This window comes from Schistocerca serialis, chromosome 4 (genome assembly GCF_023864345.2).
Source record: "Schistocerca serialis cubense isolate TAMUIC-IGC-003099 chromosome 4, iqSchSeri2.2, whole genome shotgun sequence".
Classification (NCBI taxonomy): Eukaryota; Metazoa; Arthropoda; class Insecta; order Orthoptera; family Acrididae; genus Schistocerca; species Schistocerca serialis.
In genome coordinates, this window is record NC_064641.1 from 219,182,861 (window position 1) to 219,210,855 (window position 27,995).

Here is a 27,995-nt window from a genome sequence, read left to right on the forward strand (position 1 = left end):
CGTGCTGGACGTGCAGACCGCGTGAGACGACGCTTCATCCAGTCCCAAACATGCTCAATGGGGGACAGATCCGGAGATCTTGCTGGCCAGGGTAGTTGACTTACACCTTCTAGAGCACGTTGGGTGGCACGGGATACATGCGGACGTGCATTGTCCTGTTGGAACAGCAAGTTCCCTTGCCGGTCTAGGAATGGTAGAACGATGGGTTCGATGACGGTTTGGATGTACCGTGCCCTATTCAGTGTCCCCTCGACGATCACCAGTGGCGTACGGCCAGTGTAGGAGATCGCTCCCCACACCATGATGCCGGGTGTTGGCCCTGTGTGCCTCGGTCGTATGCAGTCCTGATTGTGGCGCTCACCTGCACGGCGCCAAACACGCATACGACCATCATTGGCACCAAGGCAGAAGCGACTCTCATCGCTGAAGACGACACGTCTCCATTCGTCCCTCCATTCACGCCTGTCGCGACACCACTGGAGGCGGGCTGCACGATGTTGGGGCGTGAGCGGAAGACGGCCTAACGGTGTGCGGGACCGTAGCCCAGCTTCATGGAGACGGTTGCGAATGGTCCTCGCCGATACCCCAGGAGCAACAGTGTCCCTAATTTGCTGGGAAGTGGCGGTGCGGTCCCCTACGGCACTGCGTAGGATCCTACGGTCTTGGCGTGCATCCGTGCGTCGCTGCAGTCCGGTCCCAGGTCGATGGGCACGTGCACCTTCCGCCGACCACTGGCGACAACATCGATGTACTGTGGAGACCTCACGCCCCACGTGTTGAGCAATTCGGCGGTACGTCCACCCGGCCTCCCGCATGCCCACTATACGCCCTCGCTCAAAGTCCGTCAACTGCACATACGGTTCACGTCCACGCTGTCGCGGCATGCTACCAGTGTTAAAGACTGCGATGGAGCTCCGTATGCCACGGCAAACTGGCTGACACTGGCGGCGGCGGTGCACAAATGCTGCGCAGCTAGCGCCATTCGACGGCCAACACCGCGGTTCCTGGTGTGTCCGCTGTGCCGTGCGTGTGATCATTGCTTGTACAGCCCTCTCGCAGTGTCCGGAGCAAGTATGGTGGGTCTGACACACCGGTGTCAATGTGTTCTTTTTTCCATTTCCAGGAGTGTATTTCCCCATGTAGGACTTCCCTCTGTAGAATGAACTAGCCCTTTTGTGGCGGGAAGTCTGCCGGCTGACAAAATTCGATGGCAAAAGAACTTGAAGTGGGGGACTTGCCAAACAATAGGTACATGCTAATGCGCCCTTTGAGGCTTAGAGCATGGTGCAGTTCGTTAGCCGGTTCCTCCCAGTAGAACCTGCTTGCTGTACCTGCTGCCTGAACCCAAGGAATGTCTGCCTAGTGGCACAGCTGGTCCTACAACGTTTGTAAGCTACAATTAGCTAATATGGTGCTTATGCATATTACCACAACTCCACAGGTAGCTTCTAACACACTACTTAAAGGGTTTAATACCTTTTAAATGAAAATTGAACCATGACAAATATACCGAAAACAATGATTTTTACTTCATGATGTAAGGAGTTCACCACCCTGCTGGATCAAATGTAATCTCGATGTATTGCTCACTTGCTAGAACGACAATTCACAGGCGCTGCCTGAGATAAAATATCTTTGCCCCTGTCAAAAGACAGCTGCAATAGAGTCGCAGGTCAGAGTAGTCTCTGCCGCAGTTGCAGTCGCTCGGTGCTATAGTGTAGTTGTAGTCTGTCGATGGTACAGCGCAGTTTATAGTTAGTAGTTGTTAATGTCACAGTGCAGAACAAATTGTAAAATTTTATTATATGGAACTGAATAATAATCGTGATCAGCCGCAGAGTTAAATGATACCATGGAATGAGATGATGATGAACAAATGAATAATTGTTAATATAATGAAAAATCAACAGTGTAATTAAGTCAGCCATCTACTGTAAGGTAAATTTTATTATTTTTGTTGGCATGCGGGTAGTTAAGTCAGTTGTCGGAGATGTTAATATGAATTTGTTTTAATCTTTTATTTTGTGATTCGTCAGCACCAGTTGACCCAGATTTGTAATATATTCAATTTTCCCGTGTGATGAATTGTAGATCTTTATCAATAACGTAAAAAATCTTCAGAATATAATTGTTTTTACCAGTCAACTAACCCTTAAGTCATTGGCAGTCCCGATCCAGTCATTTATCCAAATAAAAATATTCCAGAATTTCTGTCAGATCATAGTCATGAGCTCTTTAGTAATCAGACAACTAGCTGTGCTGCTGTGTCACTAAGTAAAGTCAGTTTTTCTAGTAATTCAGATCTCAGACAAATGTTATCCAGTATTAGTAGATAGGCCAGCATTACACTAAGCTGTGCCATTTACGAGCAGATATATAGACAGCGTTATCCAGCGACACCATCACGAGGTAAGAATTTTTTCAGTTTATTTCTCACGGACAGATTCAGATTGATTTCACGGGGCCATGGCGTAGCGCTGCATACGTCAAAATTTATCAGTTTTTCATGAGTTAAGATTTATCGGTTTTCATACGTCAGAATTTAATTATCCAAATTTAATTATTTTTATTTTTTATTTTCTGTTCGGGAAGGCTACACACCATTATTTTCTATTTTTTTTATTTATACGGGAAGGTTACAATGTAATGTTAAGTTTGCTTTAAATCACAGCATAGAAGACACACTGTAAACATATATGTCTACCACAGAGAATCTAGTAGATTATGTTAAAAAGAAAAAGAAAGTTTGTTCCCTTAAAATTATTATATTTGGCATGTATCTGTTGCACTCATTTGTAAGTCCATGTGATTAATTTTAATGAGATGCATTCTCTCCACAAAATGTTCAGCTAGGGTGTCGTAAACCAAATTGTACAGCACCTACTAACATGATAGGTTGTCGGACTCAGAGAGGTGATGGACACGAAAACAAACTCTGTAACACAAATATCGTCTAGCTCGCCCAACGCTCAGTTGGCTAAAGCTGACACTTGAAAAATCATCACATCACGTCGGCAAGTACACCGGGGCGTTTATTGCAGCTGGCGGCAGATAAAATGTCCAAAAAATATCTGCAGTGCGTACCACAGCCATGCAGAACATAAACAAGAATTCTCGTCACGTCATTGATATTAAATTGACACGTACGTCCTAAATGCATAATGTTATACCCTTTTAAACTGCCAAATTATTATGAATGAAATCAGACATGTCACTGGTGTAATAGTCTACAATATTTATTATTTATTTCAAAAAAATGGTTCAAATGGCTCTGAGCACTATGGGACTCAACATCTGAGGTCATCAGCCCCCTAGAACTTAGAACTACTTAAACCTAACTAACCTAAGGACATCACACACATCCATGCCCGAGGCAGGATTCGAACCTGCGACCGTAGCAGTCACGCGGTTCCGGACCGAAGTGCCTAGAACCGCACGGCCACCGAGGCCGGCATTATTTATTTCACAAAGCGGTATTTGTCTGCTACGCTATCATTAGGTAAACGATAAATAAGTGCTTTAGTGAAAGATTTGCATGGTCAAAAATCTTAAACTAGTGCAGCTACTGACTATCTCCACTCCCAAAGTTGAAAATTGTTAATGTTAGATTTAATAATAAAACGAGGGGAATTATTTAAGTGAAAACGCGATTTATGATTATTTAACTAGGATAAAATGTGTGACACGTAACTAATGAACTACATAGCAAGTTACAACAATTGATCTTAGAAGGAAATAATGTGAATAATAAACTTTGGTAACATGTTCCAAAAGAGTGTCTGATAAAAAATCTTGTCTATAACAAGTCCTAAATTACAGGATATACTAGTGATGTTAAGCAGGTAAGTGAAGCAGCTGTGATTACACAGAGTAATTTTTTTAACAGGCTAAGAGACATTACTGTAACTGAAATAAAGGAAAAAATGGAGTGTGCGAGTAACAGGGATAATTTATAACATGGCCTGGATGGGATTACGAGGAGTATCTCCAATTAGAAGTGGCGAGTAAGGGAGTTATATCTGGTTTCTCAACATAAAGCTTCGGCAGATGGACATATGTTTATTAGTTTCCGTTACTTCAAGATAGTTTGTCTACCTTCCTTAATGGCTGTGATATAATACTTCATGTTGCACCTTGTAACTGTGACCTCCTTTATGTATGTGGTCTGCAAATGTCGAATATACTTTCCTATGTTTCCAACTCCTATGGTGTTTCTTCAAGAGGGGGAATCTTGTCCTGCCAGCCTGATTTACCTAGAATTTGCCACAATTACAAGTGCATTTGTATATTCCATTATTTTCCAAATCGGAAGTTCAGTCATTACCATCGGCCAAAAACCGTCCAACAGCATTGTGAACATAAAATGATGTTTTAAAATTCCTGGATTTAATTTTTCTAACTATATTTAGTGAGACTGTCCCTAAATATGGAATTGTGAAACATTCATTCCGTTCTTGATGTGTTGGGTCGAGAACAGATTAAAGAAGAGAGCACACCGGTTGTTTCTGTTTTTTGTGCATTATGAAGTCCGCCAAGGTACGAAGGTAGCCATTGTTTAATGCTATTTGCCTGATTGCATTTAATTTACTTTGTAAGTTGTCTTCACTTATAGGAATGGGTACTAGACGATATATTACTGAATGAAAAGCAGCATGTTTATGGGTCACTGGATGTTAAGAATTGATAGGCATTACAATATCTACTGTGCTAGGTTTCCTATACATCGTGAAAGTGTGAATGTGATCACTGATGTCTATAGTCATTTCTAAATCATTTGTGTAGTTACCCCCAGACTCCATTGTGATTTAAAAACTGTTGTATTTAGAATTTATGTGCTTGAAGAATTTTCGAATTTGACTCATAGCGCCTGTTCATGAGCTCAACACATCATCAACATACCTAAACCAGTGTCTAACCTTGGAAGAGGGTGGGTTATTTTCCAAAACCTGTTTCTCAAAATTGTCCACATATTTTTCAGCTAGGACTGCACTAGAGGAGACCCCATTGCCCGCCCGGCCGAAGTGGCCGAGCTGTTCTAGGCGCTACAGTCTGGAACCGCGCGACCGCTACGGTCGCAGGATCGAATCCTGCCTCGGGCATGGATGTGTGTGATGTCCTTAGGTTAGTTAGGTTTAAGTAGTTCTAAGTTCTAGGGGACTGATGACCTCAGCAGAAAAATAAAGTCCCATAGTGCTCAGAGCCATTTGAACCCACTACCAGACCATCGAACTGTTTGTATACCATTCCACTGAAACGGATATAATTTTGCGTTAGGCAAGTTTGTGTAGCTAATCCTATGTCATCTGTGACAATCGGGTTAACTCCTCATTTATCTAGCAAGTCTGTGAGAATGGTTCGGCTCTCCTGCACGGATACATCAGTGAATAACTTGCTGTCATCAGAAGTGTTGTGTGTAGTTTTTCATTCATAATATGTAAAATAGTCTACCAAGAACCGACATAGCAATCAATCAATACTCCCAAATGGTTGGTGGACACTAACGGTTTGACCGTATAAAAACTGACTCCGACACCTCACAACATAAAAAAATGTAACACAGTGCATGTGGACCAGACGACAATGAAAAGTGAGGTCCTGTAATCACAAAAAAAAAAAAATACATCTTTCGCAGAACGATACGTCACGTTTTGGTTTACCTTACGTAGACTTCTTGACACTGAAAACAAGTACACCTGCGACACAATTCGACGGGACTCGCCGACGGTTCTCAGTGGTCGCATCTGCGAATATTTACTTAGAACATTCATAAAACACGTACTACACTCGTGCAATTAAGGACTGTCATCCCACGCGATTGAAAACTGAAAGAGTGTGTGCTCTAAGCAGATTACTGCGAAGCGTGCACAACCCATTAAAATTAATTCAGTCAACCTCATAAAGAAAAATACATGGACACAACTCTAATGACCACGTCATACTAAATATGCACACAACAAGAAATCACACAGAAACTTACACCTAAACGTAAATAAAAGCTAATTAAAATCTTGCTGCACAAAACTATTCATTTTTGGCAGGCTTGTTGGCTGCGGTCTGGAGCTGTATTCCGTAATTCTGTAATCTCCCTCTCGGCTGCTCTGGTACACCGTTTCCCTGTTGCACTCCTTTCTCGAAATGTCTGGGCCTCTATCCATTGCTGCTCTCTCCTACATTTTAATCCGTGCAGTCGTATTCCCTAGAATTTATGCTTTGTCTTGTTTTCATTGTAACCCTTGCACCCTTCTTTTCTCATACAATTATCAATATCAATTAATATTAATTTGAATGCTTCCAGAATCATTCTTCTCAACTTTTGTTCACTGTCGGCATTGTAATGATAAAAAACTGAATCAACTTGCCTCCACTATATGGATGGTGGAGGTGTTAGCTTCGTTGCAAAATATCGCCGAAGTACTTTGCATATTATTCAAATTGTGTTGCAGCGATTGGCGGAGCCCTTATGATGCTCGGGGACACCGTATTTTGTTCTCCAACGGACCAATACAATTTCATGATTTCTGATTCAAATTCTTCGAATATAGCGCAGTTTCTTATCGCTGCCAAAACCTTTGCAGTTGCGTCGCCACTCATGTAGCTACCAATAACTTCTAATTTCCTCTGGGCTGTCCATGAGTTCGATAAACTATCTTTAAATTGCGCCATCTACGTTTTGATATGTAACTCTATGCCTCCAGTATACGAAATTTTCTGTACGAGAAGAAGTGTTGCAACACGACGTGCCATGGACTCGACTAACGTCTCAAGTAGTGTTGGAGGGAACTGACAACGTGTATCCCGCAGGGCTGTCCATAAATCCGTAAGACTACTAGGGGATGGAGATCTCCTCTGAACAGCACGTTCCAAGCCATCCCAATTATGCTCGATTACATTCATGTCTGAGGAGTTTGCCGGCCAGCGGAAGTGTTTCAGAAGTGTACTTCTGGAGCCACACTGTAGCAACTCTGGACGTGTGGGGTGCTGCATTGTCCTGCTGGAATTGGCCAAGTTCGTCGGAAAGTACAATGGACATGAATTGACACAGGTGATCAGGCAGCATGCTTACGCACGTGTCACCTGTCAGAGTCGTATCCAGACGTATCAAGGGCCCCATGTGACGCCAAATGCACACGACCCACACCATTACAGAGCCTCCACCAGCTTCAACAGTTCCCTACTGACACGCAGGTTCCATGGATTCATGAGGTTGTCTCCATACTCGTAGACGACCATCCACTCGATATAATTGGGAACGAGACTCGTCCGTCCAGGCAACATGTTTCCAGTCATCAACATTCCAATGTGGATGTTGACGGGGCCAGGTGAAGCGTAAAGCTTTCTTTCGTGCAGTCATCAAGGGTACACGATTGGTTCTTCGGCTCCGAACCCCATATCGATGATGTTTCACTGAATCCTGTATATTCGGTTCGATAGACAGACAATTAAACAACTAACATTGAGGAGTTTCATTGCAACGAGACGAGTACAAATATTTACCGTTGATATATGTGTTGTAAGCAAAGGGCGACATACCAAATAATCAGTCTTCTTCAGAACAGACAAACACAAGTCTGTGCTGCTTAGAGATTGCTGATGACAAAGGCTGCGTCGGCTAACGAAGTGGCTAGCGTTGAAGCTGCTACTGAAGTGGGCTGTCAGCAGTGGGGCTTGGCGCTTCTGTCGCCTTCACCCAGGTTCGGCTGCTGTCACTTTGTCGTCCTCTACATCTACATCTACATTTATACTCCGCAAGCCACCCAACGGTGTGTGGCGGAGGGCACTTTACGTACCACTGTCAATACCTCCCTTTCCTGTTCCACTCGCGTATGGTTCGCGGGAAGAACGACTGCCGGAAAGCCCCCGTGCGCGCTCGAATCTCGCTAATTTTACATTCGTGATCTCCTCGGGAGGTAGAAGTAGGGGGAAGCAATATATTCGATACCTCATCCAGAAACGCACCCTCTCGAAATCTGGACAGCAAGCTACACCGCGGTGCAGAGGGCCTCTCTTGCAGAGTCTGCCACTTGAATTTGCTAAACAGTCAGTCAGTCAGCATGCAGTTGGCTGACCTCTTCTCTATCGTTCCCGACTGGCGTGCTGGAGCTGACTTTACGCCGTAACATTTCTCATTTGAGTCTTGTCCATTGCCGGACATATATCACGTCTCTGCGCTTGATTCCCGCATAATGGTCCAAACTGGGACCAATAACGGTGAGCTATTTGATTGCAAACTCTTGCAAATACTCCCCTCATTAATGCTCCTCATTCTACTCTCCGCTACAAAATATTGGATCGGGAGAATAACCGCAGCTGACGAACATATTAACAGAATAACAAAATCCACTTCAGCTGCCAGCAATTTCTTCTTTATTGCACAACCGGTTTCGAAACCTAAGTGTTCATCTTCAGGTGCTACCAAGTAAATACGGAAACATAAATGTACGGTGGTCGGGCCAGTGAGTCATGGGGGGGGGGGGGGGGCAACACACACGTCAAACAAACGCATGGGAGCGTAGGATCAGCAACCATGGTGCCCATTTCGACAGCACTACCGCTGTACCTGCAGTAAACTGTAGTTGTTGACATTTAACTCATTTTTAATTGGCTTCTATAAATATCGTATTTGTTCGGGAATCCACCAGGTTAATAACTTCAGAAGGTGTTAAACAAGTTAAAAATGCTTGGAAGCTCTTTAACAATATTTATTTTCTCTAAATTCGGTACCGGAGCTGCAATGCTCCATTGTATGACGAGGTTTGCAATGTTTTCTCATCAATCAAGTTGTGTAATATGGGCTAGGATTAGCCATTGAAGCGACCGAACCCAGTATCACAAACAGAAAAGAAATAAAAATCAAAACTGTCACCATTTCATTAATTAATTAGGGTACTTAAGCACATTTGGCACGTTTTTTTTTTTTTTTTTTTTTTTCTTTTTTTTTTTTTGCCTGGAAATACGTTCCATACAATATCGAAAAAACTTTTCAGAAATATACTCCAATTCTTGAATATCCAGCAAATGTAGACAGGAAACTGAAAATTTTCTAAGTTACATATCTCACGTTTGTCAGGAGAATCAAAAAACACTGTACCTGATTCTGTACAACACGTACTTGTATCCGAAAAATTGAGAAGGTATTCTGATGTGCAGAATTATGCCGCTCACCTCATCATTGTAAAAAGTAACCAGAAAAATAAGAAAATAAATTATTTATTAAGAACGTTCTAAATGCCTAATAAGGACATTGACTGGTTGTAAGTGCCAGTAAGAAAGTTTTTCTTACAAGTTCCATTAATACACGTTTCATTTTTGATAACACAAGTACTGAAATTTAGCTGTATTGTTTCAACTAGTCGAACTGTACGCAAAAAATCTAATTTTTTTAAATTATTCACAGAAAAATATCAGAATTAAAGTCAATAAAAAAATCCCTCAGTATTCACTTCTGTTTCTTACGCAGATACATTCTTAGGATCAGTTGTTGCAAAGTTCACTGTAGAACTTACTGTCATGTTGAGCAAGAAATGGTAACATCGTCAACAGGTCTTTGTTTTGCAACTAATAAAAATGACAGCTCTTTCAGATGAAGAACGGCTTGCATATATCTGCCATAGTCTTTCCTCTGTTGAATACATGGACATTTTTCCAAGAACGGCTTGCATATATCTGGCACAGTCTTTCCTCTGTTGAATACACTGACATTTTTCCATTCTTCTGTTTCAGAGTAAGAACTTTTAATAGCTGTTTGAGATGGATGAGTATGCAACACGTTGATCATACTGCTTTTCGAGATCTTACACACCTGCATTGACAAGAATGTTTCAGCAGCAACGCTAAAATTAAGGAAGTCAGTTGTATGCATAGGAATTACATGGAATGGGTTCGTTGCTTTAGCTGACTCATAGTCTTGTGTAAATCTTGTGGAACTCAGGCCTTGCGTACCCATCTTCGCTTCTTTATAATTGCAAAATCTCTGTCCAGCTCAAAACGCTGCGTTCACTGACCAGAAATCTTGTGTGTTACCTCTTCAAACCACACCAGGCTAAATGGAGGAGGCATTGACGTATGGCATCTGGAACTCCAGAGAGAAACACGGTTTGGCACAAAGACCAAACACCATCTAGTACTGAATGTTTAGAACGTTTTGTTCGCGGTTTTACACACGGAACCGTCAAGAGGCATGCAACAGAGTATCAAGAAATAGCGTTGAAATCACGTTCTGTGAATAACTGGTACTTAGGAAGTATTCGATTGCACTCATCAAGTGACATATCACTTGTGGGACGTTTGTTTCAGTTTACGGTGTATGCAGCTACTTACAAACAAATAAATGATGCAGCAACAATGTAATGTAAACATTGATATTGCAATCACAACTGCACTGAAAATGAAACATTCATCAGAATATTTAAATGAGTCGTCAAACGATTACTTCTAAAATGGTATAGCTCGTTAGTGTGTCAGCTGTGATGATATAACAATTTAATGAATTTTATATTAGGAAATGATATTTGTAGACAACAATAAAATATGAAAAGGCTACAAATAAATTAAATTCACATGATTGTTTACTGTTGATTTGGAATTTCAAATATATGGAAATTTTTCACTAATAATTCTCGTGTTTGCACCTTTTGTGTAGTTAATAACTGTGAATAATGTCACTAAGAAAAATAACTTTCACGAGAAACTTGAGAGACTTGTACACTACGCTCCACGCGATACATTCGTTGAAAAAACAACCATTTTTAATAACCTCGTTTTTCAATTTTTTTATTCGCTGTGGACGTCAACTACTCTAGTTTACCCTTGCTCCTTTTTTCCTTGTTCTTATTTCTGCCACGAACACTTTGAAGCATTTGAAGTTTGTAGTACCAACGATGGATTTGTGGATTCCAATATACACTCCTGGAAATTGAAATAAGAACACCGTGAATTCATTGTCCCAGGAAGGGGAAACTTTATTGACACATTCCTGGGGTCAGATACATCACATGATCACACTGACAGAACCACAGGCACATAGACACAGGCAACAGAGCATGCACAATGTCGGCACTAGTACAGTGTATATCCACCTTTCGCAGCAATGCAGGCTGCTATTCTCCCATGGAGACGATCGTAGAGATGCTGGATGTAGTCCTGTGGAACGGCTTGCCATGCCATTTCCACCTGGCGCCTCAGTTGGACCAGCGTTCGTGCTGGACGTGCAGACCGCGTGAGACGACACTTCATCTAGTCCCAAACATGCTCAATGGGGGACAGATCCGGAGATCTTGCTGGCCAGGGTAGTTGACTTACACCTTCTAGAGCACGTTGGGTGGCACGGGATACATGCGGACGTGCATTGTCCTGTTGGAACAGCAAGTTCCCTTGCCGGTCTAGGAATGGTAGAACGATGGGTTCGATGACGGTTTGGATGTACCGTGCACTATTCAGTGTCCCCTCGACGATCACCAGTGGTGTACGGCCAGTGTAGGAGATCGCTCCCCACACCATGATGCCGGGTGTTGGCCCTGTGTGCCTCGGTCGTATGCAGTCCTGATTGTGGCGCTCACCTGCACGGCGCCAAACACGCATACGACCATCATTGGCACCAAGGTAGAAGCGACTCTCATCGCTGAAGACGACACGTCTCCATTCGTCCCTCCATTCACGCCTGTCGCGACACCACTGGAGGCGGGCTGCACGATGTTGGGGCGTGAGCGGAAGACGGCCTAACGGTGTGCGGGACCGTAGCCCAGCTTCATGGAGACGGTTGCGAATGGTCCTCGCCGATACCCCAGGAGCAACAGTGTCCCTAATTTGCTGGGAAGTGGCGGTGCGGTCCCCTACGGCACTGCGTAGGATCCTACGGTCTTGGCGTGCATCCGTGCGTCGCTGCGGTCCGGTCCTAGGTCGACGGGCACGTGCACCTTCCGCCGACCACTGGCGACAACATCGATGTACTGTGGAGACCTCACGCCCCACGTGTTGAGCAATTCGGCGGTACGTCCACCCGGCCTCCCGCATGCCCACTATACGCCCTCGCTCAAAGTCCGTCAACTGCACATACGGTTCACGTCCACGCTGTCGCGGCATGCTACCAGTGTTAAAGACTGCGATGGAGCTCCGTATGCCACGGCAAACTGGCTGACACTGACGGCGGCGGTGCACAAATGCTGCGCAGCTAGCGCCATTCGACGGCCAACACCGCGGTTCCTGGTGTGTCCGCTGTGTCGTGCGTGTGATCATTGCTTGTACAGCCCTCTCGCAGTGTCCGGAGCAAGTATGGTGGGTCTGACACACCGGTGTCAATGTGTTCCTTTTTCAATTTCCAGGAGTGTATTTAAAAAATGTGTGGACGCAAGATACAGCGGTATATATATATATATATATATATATATATATATATATATATATGTGTGTGTGTGTGTGTGTGTGTGTGTGTGTGTGTGTAGGGGGCCACTTATCACTGTATAATTATTTATTTTTATGATTATATTTTTTATGATTTTGGTTGGGGTGGCTTTAAATATTGTGGGCTAGCATGAGACTTTTAATTAACTTATACCGCGATAACACTCGTATGGACATCGGCTGCCCCGAAGTACGTACGATATAATATTTTTTTAAACACAACGCGCGACTCACCGCCTTCTAATAAATAGTTTGCGTGAGCGCTGCTATTTAGAAAAGAAAATATGCGTATTCTTACGCAAATTGTAATTATTAATATGGGTCTCAGAGGCTATTGGTTATTTATGTACCAAACTACTTAAAGATTAACTGAGATATTGCGGAGCTTTTTGGGTGTAATGATTTTCAATATTCCTTGTTCATTATTTGCAAGGCAAAACTGGAGAGAATCTCGTCTGCCGTTAGGCGGCCAAAATGAAACATACTGAACTCATTCAGAATTCTAAATATTAATAAACGAAATCTATTTTTACTCTGTTAACTCTGAGACTATTGTAAGATCAAGGTAGGTAAACCTTTCTCATTTACATTTAATGTTATGACACGAAATATAGTTAGCTTAATGGCCGACTAAATCCTGCTAGAGGAGATGAGCTCCCTGCACTACGAAGTTCTGTAAAAACTTGGTTAATGAGAATTAATAGTTGCGATCATGTGAGGTGACAACTAAGTCAATAATACACACTTTCTAATAACAATTATAAGTATATTTTACTAAATTACAACCAAGCGTACATTAAATATTATCCAGCGCTACAATTGACAAATAGAATAGGAACGACGCGGACGCGCGAAGCATTAATAAAGCGGAATCCCACGCAGAACTTCACACATTAGTAAAGCAAACATTCCTCATTGCGAGAATTTACCAAGCCGACGGCGAGGTCAGTCTCATTGCTCGCTGCAGCCTCGTGTGAGGCGTAAAGAGCAAAGAGTGCCCAGGTAGCGACCGCTGCCTTAATAATATCACAGGTCGCTTGGCGTCCTAAATTAGTTTCAGGGCTTGCCAAATTGGAAAGTGTGGTCTGCGTTGCGCTAGATCGTCAGTACAGTGTGTGCCAGAGTACAAGATGGACTGGTCCCTCAGAGTGTGTTAGGTAGAGAAAATAAAAGACGTATAACAACGTTCACCCCTAGTCGTATGCTGGCAATGCGTCAGTGTTCAAAGTTTCTCAACTGAGCTGAGATGGCTGACTACTAACCGGTAGACCAATTATAAAGAGAAGCCGAGACCTTAGAAAAGTACAATTTTGCTGTTTCATCTCTTACCCCGAGCAACACTGGTCTATTAAAGAAAACTTGCAAGTGCTTGCCGCTCGTAAACAGACGATGGTAGACAGTTCTCTCCACTCCCCCCCCCCCCCCATCCCCCCGCCCAATAATATACAGGATGTTTCAAGGAGAATGTTAATGTGGTAGTATAGACTATTTAGAATAAAACATTCCGTAAAACCTGTATCCAATTCCAGAATGAAATTTTCAGTCTGCAGCGGAGTGCGCTGATATGAAACTTCCTGGCAGATTAAAACTGTGTGCCGGCACACAATTTTAATCTGCCAGGACGTTTCATATAGCGCTCACTCCGCTCCAGAGCGAAAATTTCATTCTGGAAACATCCCCCAGGCTATGGCTAAGCCATGGCTCTCCAGTATGCTTCCCTCCAGTAGTGCTAATTCTGCAAGGTTTTCAGGAGAGCCTCTGTGAAGTTTGAGAGGTAGCAGACGAGGTACTGGCAGAATTGAGGCTGTGGGGACGGGTCGTGAGTCGTGTTTGGGTAGCTCATTTGGTAGAGCATTTCCCTGCGAAAGGTTCCGACTTCGAGTCTCGGTCCGGCACACAGTTTTAATCTGCCAAGAAATTTCATGCATCCAGTTCTTACTCGTTTACGGAGATACAGCTGATTACAGAAGCAAGTTTTCATTTTGCGTGTTGATACTCCAGTTGCCAAGGGTTTATTTACACAGTTGTCATCTCTGTTTTCTAGATCATTTTGTGAAGTTGTGATTGAGTTTACTTGATTGAATTCTTGATTGCGATTATGATTTGTTAGCTATTTCTTCTGTATTGTTTGTTGCATGTACACTCAGCACTGAAAATAGCGGACCCTGAGGGGAGCATGGTACGAAATTTATTAGACGTAATGATACAGACGAGAGGTTCACTTGATCCTAAAATCAGGTCAAGTAAACAAATACAGTGAGTGCAAGTAGACAAATGCAGTGAAACATCAGTAATGCGTTGGACAAACTTTTGCTGCAATATGTGCCGCGGCAAGGACCGGCAAAGAACTGGTTAGACGTCTGACGTCCTGAGGCAGACAAACAATCGCCTCCAAATCATGTACTGACTGACACGGCGGCATTTGGCGTTCCAGCTGGTTCCACAGATGCTGTGTAGGGGACAAGTCCATGAAGCAGGTCGACCATGGAAGAGTTGGAACATGATGTAGGAAGTCTTGAGGAACTCGAGATGTATGTGGACGTGCATTATCTTGCTAGAAAAGTCCCCCTGGTAGACCATCTAAGAAAGATCTTACATGGGCTTGAAGATTGTCGCCAATATAACGCTGGCCTGATAAAGTTCCATGAACCACAATAATTAGAAGGAACCGGCTCTCTTTGGCTGTCGAACCCCTGAGCATTACATTGGCTCTGCGGGCTGTGTGGAATGCGGCAGGGTGTGTGGAACTGTACCGTTCACCAGGCTACCTCCACACTCATATGCGTTTATCATCAGTCCCCAAAACGAATCTGTATTCACTGCCAGTCCGTGGCAGTCCGCGTCGTGCTGGGTTGGCATCACTGAAGAAGGAGTCACCAAGGTCTCGGTGTTATCGGTAGTACGCGACAAAGGGGCCTGAATTGTAATTCCCCCTCCGCAAGGCCTCTGTAAACGGTTTGTGGATCAGCTGGCACCCGTACATCTGCTTGTATCGTGTAACGAGTCCCTGTAGGATCCCTGACCGCTTGCTGCACGATCCTTCTATTCTCTTGCCTTGTCTTCATACTGGTCTTCTCCAGACCCGGTACGTCACACGTGGATGTCATCTCGTTTCCGCTGTTCCCAACATCGTCTGATGGAACAGTCTGAACGATCGGCTTGGCGAGCCTCACAGCATGACGACCAGCTTGCGGTATTCATGCTGATGATTAGGGACTTTCAAATTGGCTTAACTGAAAGAAATGTCATATCAGACGTCTAGCTGGTATTCTGCGCCTACTAAAGTGCGTGTCATTTATGTTGGCGGCCGAGTTTAGGTTCGTTCTGCGCATCTGACGTCACAAAACACAGTCAGCCAATGAACAGAGAACGACGTTGCCAGATCTCGACTGCAGAGCAGAGCACGGACGAGTGTCTTCAGTTTTAGAAACGTTCAGTCATAAATAATGTAATAGAACAAAAGCAATGTCTTGATAGCAGACTTTCTTTTATAGAAAGTTTGGAAGAAGCATTCTTTATACCAATTGCTTCGTATTGTATTAATTAATTAAACCAAACAAGCAATAAGACTTGTAATTCAGGCGATAGCAAGAAAAGGTGTTTGTATCAATCTCACGAACCGCTTTTTCGCAATAAAGAACAGCGGTAATTGTTTATTTCCTACTGTACTTCGACGAAGTGTGAGTAATTCATACTCATACCAACAGTGTTTGTCAGTATTTTGCGTGACCTGTTAGAGTCCTCGTGGAGTCACATTGTTGGACGAGCTGCGTTAGCGTAACGGTTAAGGTGTTGGGTTGGTGAGCGGAGGGTGAAGGGTTCAATCCTTGTGCAGTGCTTAATACTTTCTTTATTTAAAAACAATATCGAAGTGTCTTACTTCACGGTCTTTATTCGTTTGAATGCAATTTTGTGAAATTTCTAGTGGTTTGTCTCTTCATTAACCCTCTCGCGGCTGCAGACACGTGCTCCCCGCATTCCACGCTGTGCGCGATGTTGTCATCACTGCACTGCTCGCCTGTGCAGACACATGGTGTCCCGACTGCTTTGACACACTTATCATTCGATTTCACAAAAACTATTTGGCCCAAAAATTAGATTTTTACACATCTTCTTGACTGATACCTTCCCCCCATAAATGACTTAATTTTGTTTCGATGTTCAACCAAGTTATTGTGCAGCATTAAATGTAGTAAACCATTGCACGAATATTTTGAAGAATTTGCAGAGGTAAAAGTCCATAGAGTATACTTTCCATATGGTCGATTTTAGTTGCCACAATGTTGAGAACGAAATGTGGACAAGGTATCTAAATTTCATATAAAATTTACTGTATAACAATATCTCATTTAATTTGAGTACCACATAGGTGTCGTATGTAATATTGAGAAATATTACGTCTTTCGCGACTGTAATAAAAGTTTTATTTACACCGGGCGCGTTTGGCTTTATTTTAAAGCACTTCAATCAATGAAAGGTAATGAAAGGTATGGCGCATACACAATGGTACTCATATTCTCTTTCTTGGTATTGAAATATATTCCTCTTCTGCAACTGTAATAAGCGACTTATTTAGACCACACGCGCTTCTCTCTTTTGAAGCATCTTCAGTGGACAGTATTTTGTCTCCTCCATTGCCAAGTCACCTTTCGTAGTTTTGTGCTGCGGTAACACAGTATTCAACGTTTGTGTCGGCTGATCAGTGTTTTAGCAAATAAATGCTGTTTGTGTGTGCCAAACACAAAAATTATATTTGGCACAGCTCAGAGCACTTCACTGATAGATGGTATATTCAAGTCCTAATGTTTTTGTAAGTTCACAGTTTTGTTTAATGTATTTTGTCTAGTTCCTTTTGATTGATTGAAGTGCTTTAAAATAAAGCCAAATGTGCCCGGTGTAAACAAAACTTTTGTTACAGTCGCGAAAGACGGAATATTTCTCAATATTACATACGACACCAATGTGATACTTAAATTAATGAGATATTGTTATACAGTAAATTTTGTATGAAATTTAGGTATCTTGTCCACATTTCATTCTCAACATTGTGGCAACTAAAATCGACCATACGGAAAGTATACTCTATGGGCTTTTACCTCTGCAAACTCTTCAAAATTTCGTGCAATGGTTTACTATATTTAATGCTGCATAATAACTGCGTTCAACATCGAAACAAAATTAAGTCATTCATGGGGGGAAGGTATCAGTCAAGAAGATGTGTAAAAATCTAATTTTTGGGCCAAATAGTTCTCGTGGAATCGAATGATAAGAGTGTCAAAGCAGTCGGAACACCATGTGTCACCACAGGCGAGCAGTGCAGTGACAAAATCGCGCACAGCGCGGAATGCTGGGAGCACGTCTCTGTAGCAGCGAAAGGGTTAATGCGGCCGTGGTGGCTTTACTTCATGAACTGCGCGCTCCCCCCTAAACGTAAGCTTGCGAACTATGCTATACTATGGCGCTGCTTCGCTTGGCGCGTGCGTTGTGTGCAACTGGCAACGCAGCAATCTCCCGTGTCTGGGCGGGCATGCGCGAGCCGCCAAGATAAAAGAATTGAACTATAACGTCAATCTCGAGTCGGGATGTGATCGTCACGTGTATGACTCGTCCACTGTGCGCCGTTTAAATTGGGCCCTCTGTCCGACTGCTGCACCACTGCAGGGTCTGTGGCATGCGCGTTGGCACCTAAATTGAATCATTTGCATGTCGGCTATCACTGTCCTTATTTGCAAAGTTTCGTATTTGTACCTTCCTTTCCTGTGGATGAGCTATTTTCAATGTCTGTGACTGTATTTGCTGATCATGACGACACGCCATTCGCGAAGCGTTTCGTGATGGTAACGCTGCTCCTGATCATAGAGAATACGGTGGACGATTTCCTAACGGCAGAGAACCAGATTCAGGAGTGTTTACTATTGTTTTCACTCAACTGCATGAGCCTAGTGCTGTGCTCAGCAGCCATATTTAATGGAAATGAACAGAGTCCGAATGAAGTAGAAACTCAGTTGGTACAACGTAGTCCTTGAATAGAGCAGAGTGGTTACATTAAGCTTTCGCTACTTGAGTCAGTATAGACGGAAAATTATTTACCGTGTGGGTACCAAACTTTACAGGAATGATGTTCAGACTCTCCATCGCAGGATTTCCGTTGTTAGTAGTGTTAATGCCGTGACTTGCCGCTAGGCGCTAGTACCGGTACGGCGACAGAAGGCTGAAACGCAAGCATCAGTCTGCGTTACAGTTACAGACAGTGCTGGAGGTCGCTCGGTTTCAGTTGTAAAATTTATGTGAGAATATGAAAGTAGGCCCTATCTGTGACATATATTAGTTAATCACATTCCAGAATAATGTATTGGAAGACCTATGACTACTAATTGCAATTGTTTTGATCTATTGTGATAATGTTTGGACGATAAATAGTTTGGACAAGAAGAGAATAGAAGCTTTCGAAATGTGGTGCTACAGATGAATGCTGAATATTAGATGGGTAGATCACATAACTAATGAGGAGGTATTGAACAGAATTGGGGAGAAGAGGAGTTTCTGGCACAACTTGACTAGAAGAAGGGATCGGTTGGTAGGACATGTTCTCAGGCATCAAGGGATCACCAATTTAGTATTGGAGGGCAGCGTGGAGGGTAAAAATCGTAGAGGGAGACCAAGAGATGAATACACTAAGCAGATTCAGAAGGATGTAGGCTGCAGTAGGTACTGGGAGATGAAGAAGCTTGCACAGGATAGAGTAGCATGGAGAGCTGCATCAAACCAGTCTCAGGACTGAAGACCACCACCACAACAACAACAACGTGATAATGTCATGCATAAAAAATCGAGAAACTGTGACAATAATAATCCAAAACACGTTGGCTTATCTGACAAAGGAGTTGGGGAAGAGGGAAAGTTCTAATAATCATGCAAGTGAATTATTTGCAATCTAGTGCTTAGCGACTGTCATGATATTAATTGAAAGGAAATATTTCTACAAAATGTGACACATCGAACCTATGATCGGAGTTGAAAGCAGACTATTGGCTGAATGAAAAATTCAAATCTTCAAAGTGAAGCTTGAAATGGTCTAAATGTTATAAAATGACCTTATGTTCTCTATATAATCGTCTCACAGTTGCATACCGATATTATGATAATGCTGTACGCGGAGGACGAATTGGCTGTAGAAATAGTCATTGGCGGTAATAATGACGCAAAGGCAAAGTGTAAATCAGCCCGAATTTTTTACAAGTGCCTACATCAGCTCTAGCGGCGGCAGGCCATGGCATCTCCCGCCAGATTCTTAGCTGAAGACGCCGACGAGATAGATGAAGATGAAGTGATTTTTCGTCCAAAGTTTTCTACGAGGAAACCTCGTATTGTCGCGTTTCTCGTCTCCTGTTGTATTCTGACTGGCTGCCAGCCGATCAAATTACTCCTTAGAACACGCTAGTTCCATTCCCTGGACTATTCTCTCTTCAGTGTCGCTCTTCCTAACGGTTTACACAGAGAAAAATCATCACACCCTCTCTCCAGACCTCTCGCTTCGACCGATGACGCAGTCCTTGTTGGCACAGCCGCACTTCTCCATCTATGCTCTTGTTTATTTATGTGAACCAGTTCCTGTGATCCTTATATGAAGTAAACATGTAGTTTTTCTGTTAAGCCAGCTCATGCAATACCTTCTCACGTCGTCAAAGGCCCAAAACTGCAGATCTCCATTCCACTTTCGAAATGTCTGTATTCATCCATGAATCTTGGACGCCCCGGTGTGGCAAATACAAAAAGCTGTCCAGCCCAGGGCCTAGCGACCTGCGCTCCCTCGTGTGCACCTCCACAAAATGACTCAGAACGAGGTGGCCTACTTTTACTCCCCTAGCAAATGGTTCAAATGGCTCTGAGGACTATGGGACATAACTTCTGAGGTCATTAGTCCCCTAGAACTTAGAACTACTTAAACCTAACTAACCTAAGGACATCACACACATCTATGCCCGAGGCAGGATTCGAACCTGCGACCGTAGCGGTCGCGCGGTTCCAGACTGTAGCGCTTAGAACCGCTCGGCCACCCCGGCCGGTACTCCCCTAGCAGCCCGTGAGCTCCTGCACTACCCAGCATACTTCCAATGTCCTCTCATTTATCCATTTATGCATGATGGTCAGAAACAGTATGGAAAGCTTGTGAGTGCTGAGGAATAATTGTTAAAAAAAATTCGATAAGTTGTGCCATTTCCGAGTTAATTAGCACTGAAGTTAGGCAGTCAGGCCACTGCACACACAAATTGAAGTGGCCCACCAGATATAATTAGTGTCAGTCGTTCAGACGTAGATGATAGTACATGAGACAGTTCAGCCTATGGCTTGGGTTCGATTCTTACTACTGTCCCATGTACAGTTCGTGTATAGCTCTCTTGTTCAGATTTAGGAATTCAAATTAAGAACACGTCTAGTGCCTCTGTATCTGATGGGCCGCTTGAATTTGGGCTTGCAATGCCCTGATCGCTAATTTAAGTACTAAATAACTCAGAAATTGCGCAATCTACCGAAGTTTTTCTTAAGGATTATTTCTCGGCCCAGCACCTTTATAAGCTTCCCAGCCTGTTTCTGATCACCTTATATAAGGTATGCAAATCTGAATCAAGAGTAAGTGAAGAGTAAGGTTACATTAGTCAGCTGCCGACACTAACTAGTACTACGGTTTATCATATCCTCCAATGTGAATTTCATGTTACAACCAAGTGGATCTTTCATAATCAAAACAGTTTAAAACCCCAGAGATAGGAATGAGCAGAAAGGTTTTAGCAGAACACAGTATTGCGTACAAAAGTAGGAATCTGTTTTATTCTGTAAAGATCTCGAAAATGGAACTGAGAACGCAGTTATGTGCCTTTGAAAGTGTGAGATGCCACTAGACGTGTCGACTTGACGAAAATTAAATGTTTACTCGATATAAAAATCACAGGCATTGGCCGACGTAAATAAACAAGAAGTCAGACAGAGACGTTTGGCTGTGCAAACAAGGACTGCCTCACTGGTCAAAGCGAGAGATCGAGAGGAATGTAAGACCGCACATTACTGGTTAACTGAAGGGAAGATACCCAGAGAAGGGAAGTAGCATGCTCTAAGGAGCAACTTGATCAGTCGCCACTTGGAAGACCCGAAGGCCAGCCAATCTGAATTCGGTAAGAGATGTGAAACATATCAAAGCTATGTTTCCTTATAAAAAACTTTCGATTAAAAATTACTTCATCAGAGACTTCATCTTTAACTTCTTCATTGGGATCTTCTCCAACAACAGATGCCGAGAGATGCTGCCAGTCTGCCACCGCCATAGCTGATGTAGGGACTTAGAGAAGATTCAGGGTGATTTGCACTTCACTGTTGGCTTGTGTGATGTACCACTAATGACTGATTCTGCATCTACTTCAGTCACCATCTGCAACGCTATGCTGAGATCAAGCCACTTCAAGCTTCACTTTGAAGACTTGCACTTTTAGTGTATCAGAATAAATCAACGTGATTGCAATTAAATGATAACTAACTGAAAACCTCAGCTACCGACAGGTGTTGTTGATATACCTCGATGTGGACAGCTGAAAATGTGTGCCCCGACCGCGACCCGAACCCGGGATCTCCTGCTTACATGGCAGACGCTCTATCATTCTGAGCCACCGAGGACACAGATGAATAGCGCGACTGCAGGGACTCATCCCTTGCACGCTTCCCGTGAGACTCACATTCCCAACTGTCCACAATTCTACATATGTATTATACAACTCCTGTCGGCAGCTGAGGTTTTCAGTTAGTCATCATTTACCCCAGGGAAAAGCTGCAAGGTCATCAACGGTAACTGTTCTTTCGAGAACAAGTTACTGTCTTCGTATATGTAATTGCAATTCTTTCCACATTTACTATGAATAGGACTCCCAATTCATTGTTTTGGAGCGTGATTAATTAACCTATGTTAGAACAGGGCCCACTTTCAAATTTTACGTAAAATTAACAACTACACCCAAGCGACCTCTAGCATGGGGTTAGCAAGGTTACTGTCAGAAGGAATCAACAAGATGACGCTAGAGATACAGAGAAAAAGAACACTGAACAGATCATTGGCGGTATTTACACCGATGGGGAAATGCATTTTGAAGTATAAGAGTTGTAGGTATGGCAGATGCGATAACGCAGTGAGCAAGAAGCCATGGTGCTTAATGAATTGTTAGCAGACATGAAAGAACACTGCACTGTTAGATTTTAGTAGGGACACAGGACCGCTGCACAGTTGGATTCTGACAGACACTGTGAGTGATTTGTAGTGTTTTTATATATGTGTAGATAAGAAGATTTAAATGAGTATTTTTGAGTTAATGAGAGTATGCTTTAATAGTTTTATGTATCTCCAGGAACTATTGACGTGACAAAGAGCTGAATGACAGAAGGTACCCATGCAAATTTAAAACTGAAGAAGGAATTAAATAGTACGACCCAAATTGAAGGTAGGAGGGTGGAAAAATTTGGGATCTACCACTAAATATGGAAATAGGCAATGGATAATAATCACATGTGGTTAAAGGTAAAATGTAGACACACAGAGGTAAGGTAAAAGGAACACCATTATCTACGTATATAAAGAATAAAATAAAGTAAATTAATCAGATTATGCTTGTGATCTTCTTGTTACAGATTTGCGATCTCTTATTTTAAGGAAACCACAATGATGGAAGGAGGAAATAAGATGATGGGAGGATGGATGAAGCGTTTTTAGAGACAAAATATAAACAGAAGAACTGAGACAGACAGGAAGGCCACAGCATTCTTGGAGTGAAGGATATTCTATGGCAATACACAGGTAACTGGGGGATAACTGCTAAATATCTGTGGATTTCTCTTCATGAAAGCAAAATGTAACTGGAAGCAAAATATAACTGAATGACTCATATATACTTGACTTTATCAAGTTAGGAGGCGATCCAGATTGATGTAGAAACAGAAGTACAGCTTCAAGCAGCTAAGCTCGCTATTGTACAGCTTTTATTGTGACCATCAGTTTCAGCGAATTACGTTGCCATCATCAGATCTGTAAAGCACAGATACATATATTCAAGCACACTGGGATCAGATGTAAAGGGATGTAAGACGATTGTACATAAATATGGGCTATACCATGCAATATAACATATCTTTTGCAGTACATTTCACTTAATCTTGATGAAATGCATATTATATTGTATCATATCATAGAATGATATTTCATGAACATGAGAACAATAGCACATCAGCAAGTCAAGCATAACATAAAAGCATATGTTGTATAAAACAATGTACACATGGCATTATATAAGGTCATGTCCATAAATTAGCAGAATGAAGACTGCGACTCTCAAGTAAACATCAAACGTATTACAGCCAGCCACCATGTGGTAGTGTGGTAATAGTTACAAACAAAAATACGTCTTACCATATAAAGAATAAAGACAAATCAACAATCCAATAATGTTACACTACAGATATACAATAAATAATCCAAATCAGAGTACGTTGCAACTGTTTTGTTGTAATAAATTTAAATTAATATCTTATAAAATTTAAAACCAATAAAAAATAAAAAATAAACCTATCAGGAAGCAGTTTACCATCAATATATATTATTTAATACATAAGTAGTGAAGTCAGCCATACTCATATCCATATTACAAAAACAAATACAATAAAAATATACATCATAACAGCATAAAGCGTCGACAACCAAACACTATTGTTTTCCGGTACCTCAGTGTAGTTAACCAAATATGAAGGAGCTACAAAGGGAACATCAAGTGTTCCACTCTTAACTACCACAAACACATAATTTCAAGTACATAAACTATACAGTGAAATGACTTAGCTGGCTTTATAGAAATGTTTACACCATCAACATGTAGCTCGACATTTAGGCGGTAGTATGGTGCTCGAGGTCTTGGTCTGAAATACACAGATGACAAGACCACAGGAATAAATAGCATAAGCCTGCAAATTGCTATGTAATCCATTAAAAATAAACTAGCTATATAATAAAGTCATAGCAGCTATAATAATAGGGCCATTTGGCTTCCTATACACAATTCACACCATATTAAGCTATCAGCTTGTAGCTTGTTGTTTAGCTACTAACATTGTGCTTGAGGTTTAAGTGTGAAATGGGAACTGACAGTGAGAAACGGAACAAAAAGCATAGTCCCGAGAACTGTTGTGTCATAATGCTTAATGTATCTATACGCTTTGTAGTTCATTAAATACCAAAAACAATATTTGACCAGAAGTGTCACAACATGCTATTGTGTCGCCCAGTGTCTAAGCGATATATGACGTAAGTGCATAAAAATGTTCGAAGCCAAAGTGTTACGATGAATAGCGTTAAACTAAGAGGAAAATTATGTCTTTCTAGTGTGGGCTTTCCACAATTCTAACACATGAGCGAAAGGGAATCAGTATCGAACAAAAAGGAGACCTCAGCTTACGTGAAATTATAGAAGAACATCATCTTGACAAGAGAAACTTCGTAAAAATAAATCACAAAATCTCATCGAAAATAACAAAAAAAATCTCATTGCTTTCTAACTGGTCATTCAGTAAATTATATGGCGATATTTTGTTATAATTATAAATTTATAAATTTAATATATTTTACCTTTTCCCTTGGCGAACATCATGCAAGTCAGTCATATTACAACGAATATCAGTAATGTTGTGCTTCCTGTCTCTGAGGTGATCTCCGAAAGTGGTTTCATTATCACATCTAGTGCATTCGTTAAATCTCATAAAAAGTGATATCCCCATCTGTACCACATAAAAGCCTCTGCACTCGCCCCAGTTTAATTTTTAAACGTGCATTCTGCTATATTTATCATGATTCATCCAATTGTTTCCTGCCTACTCGTCGAATGTAGGGTGCCTAGGAAACCTGCTTTCTCGGATTGCTAGAAAACAATTCAAGCAAAGCGTAGTAATGAATGTTTATTACAGTGAGATAAATGACAATACTTGACTTTGAGGAGTTACAATGGTGTGTCGCAAGCAAATGACGGCACACAAATAAGAAGTCTCTTCAGTATAGACAATGTCTAACACAAGTGAAACAATGCAGTTCATAAGTCGCTGCTGTAGCTTTCGTAGAACGTCTAGTCTTCAACTGGGCTGCGGCTAAAAGGAGCGGCTCTTATATTCTCTTCGCCTAGAGGCTTTCCTTTTCCTTTTAATAAATTTCGATTCCTTCCTAGAAGGGGGGGGAGGGGCCGGCAACAGCTTAATGTGCTGCTCTACAACCTACAGAAGAGTTAAAAAAACATAATGAAAAGATAACAAAGAATGAAAACAGTCGATAAAACGGTGACTTTTTAAAAACTGTAAAATGGCGGAAAGTTGTGGAAGTTAAAATACAAAAACACGGGGTTGACGATGCTAAATGAAGACACACAGTAAGTAGAGAGGCGCAAATAAAAAACACGGCGACAATCTGGTTTCTGTTGTTAACACTTAAAGAAAGGGATGCACAAAACTGAACACTCACGTATACACTGCATTATAGAGTAGACACGAAGATGACACAACACAGACTAAGGCAGAAGCGGGGGGGGGGGGGGGGGGGGGGGAGGACCCGGACAGATGACGGAAAAAATGGGGAGGGAGTCGATAGAGGGAGAGGACACATGAAGAAGTTGGGCCTAGAGGCCGCTGCTGCCACGTCGTCGTCCTAGAGGGGTCGATCAGCGTACTATTATCTGGCGTCGTCTCACAGCCCTCTCTACTGTAACGTTCTTAACCGACGTGGCGGCGCTTAACGTTACGCCAGAACGCATCCCAATTTTGTTCTTTAGCGTTTTCGCAGTTTTAAATGCAGGAACTACATTTGACTTCCTGAAGTGCCATTCAGGTTTATCCGGTAACGTCCCTCTTTATATCATGAGAAGGTGTTTTAATTTAGATTTTAACTTTTCGCATTGGCCCGAAGTCACACTATTCCTGTTATCTTTGCTTTTTAGTTTTCCATAATTCTATATCTCCAGTGTAACATTCTTGGATCGTTGATTTGTATTTATACTTTACATGACATAATGCCCCCCCATGAACCATGGACCTTGCCGTTGGTGGGGAAGCTTGCGTGCCTCAGCGATACAGAGGGCCGTACCGTAGGTGCAACCACAACGGACGGGTATCTGTTGAGAGGCCAGACAAACATGTGGTTCTTGAAGAGGGGCAGCAGCCTTTTCAGTAGTTGCAGGGGCAACAGTCTGGATGATTGACTGATCTGGCCTTGTATCATTAACCAAAACGGCCTTGCTGTGCTGGTACTGCGAACAGCTGAAAGCAAGGAGAAACTACAGCCGCAATTTTTCCCGAGGACATGCAGCTTTACTGTATGATTAAATGATGATGGCGTCCTCTTGGGTAAAATATTCCAGAGGTAAAATAGTCCCCCATTCGGATCTCCGGGCGGGGACTACTCAAGAGGATGTCGTTATCAGGAGAAAGAAAACTGGCGTTCTCCGGATCGGAGCGTGGAATATCAGATCCCTTAAGCGGGCAGGTAGGTTAGAAAATTTAAAAAGGGAAATGGGTAGGTTAAAGTTAGATATAGTGGGAATTAGTGAAGTTCGGTGGCAGGAGGAACAAGTCTTTTGGTCAGGTGATTACAGGTTTATAAATACAAAATCAAATAGGGGTAACGCAGGAGTAGGTTTAATAATGAATAAAAAAATGGGAGTGCGGGTTAGCTACTACAAACAGCATAGTGAACGCATTATTGTGGCCAAGATAGACACAAAGCCCATGCCTACTACAGTAGTACAAGTTTATATGTCAACTAGCTCTGCAGATGATGAAGAAATAGATGAAATGTATGACGAGATAAAAGAAATTATTCAGGTAGTGAAGTGAGACGAAAATTTAATAGTCATGGGTGACTGGAATTCGTCAGTAGGAAAAGGGAGAGAAGGAAACATATAAGGTGAATATGAATTGGGGGGAAGAAATGAAAGAGGAAGCCGCCTTGTAGAATTTTGCACAGAGCATAACTTAATCATAGCTAACACTTGGTTCAAGAATCATAAAAGAAGGTTGTATACCTGGAAGAATCCTGGAGATACTTAAAGGTATCAGATAGATTATATAATGGTAAGACAGAGATTTAGGAACCAGGTTTTAAATTGTAAGACATTTCCAGGAGCAGATGTGGATTCTGACCACAATATATTGGTTATGAACTGCAGATTGAAACTAAAGATACTGCAAAAAGGTGGGAATTTAAGGAGATGGGACCTGGATAAACTGAAAGAACCAGAGGTTGTAGAGAGTTTCAGGGAGAGCATAAGGGAACAATTGACAGGAATGGGGGAAAGAAATACAGTAGAGGAAGAATGGGTAGCTCTGAGGGATGAAGTAGTGAAGGCAGCAGAGGATCAAGTAGGTAAAAAGACGAGGGCTAATAGAAATCCTTGGGTAACAGAAGAAATATTGAATTTAATTGATGAAAGGAGAAAATATAAAAATGCAGTAAATGAAGCAGGCAAAAAGGAATACAAACGTCTCAAAAATGAGATCGACAGGAAGTGCAAAATGGCTAAGCAGGGATGGCTAGA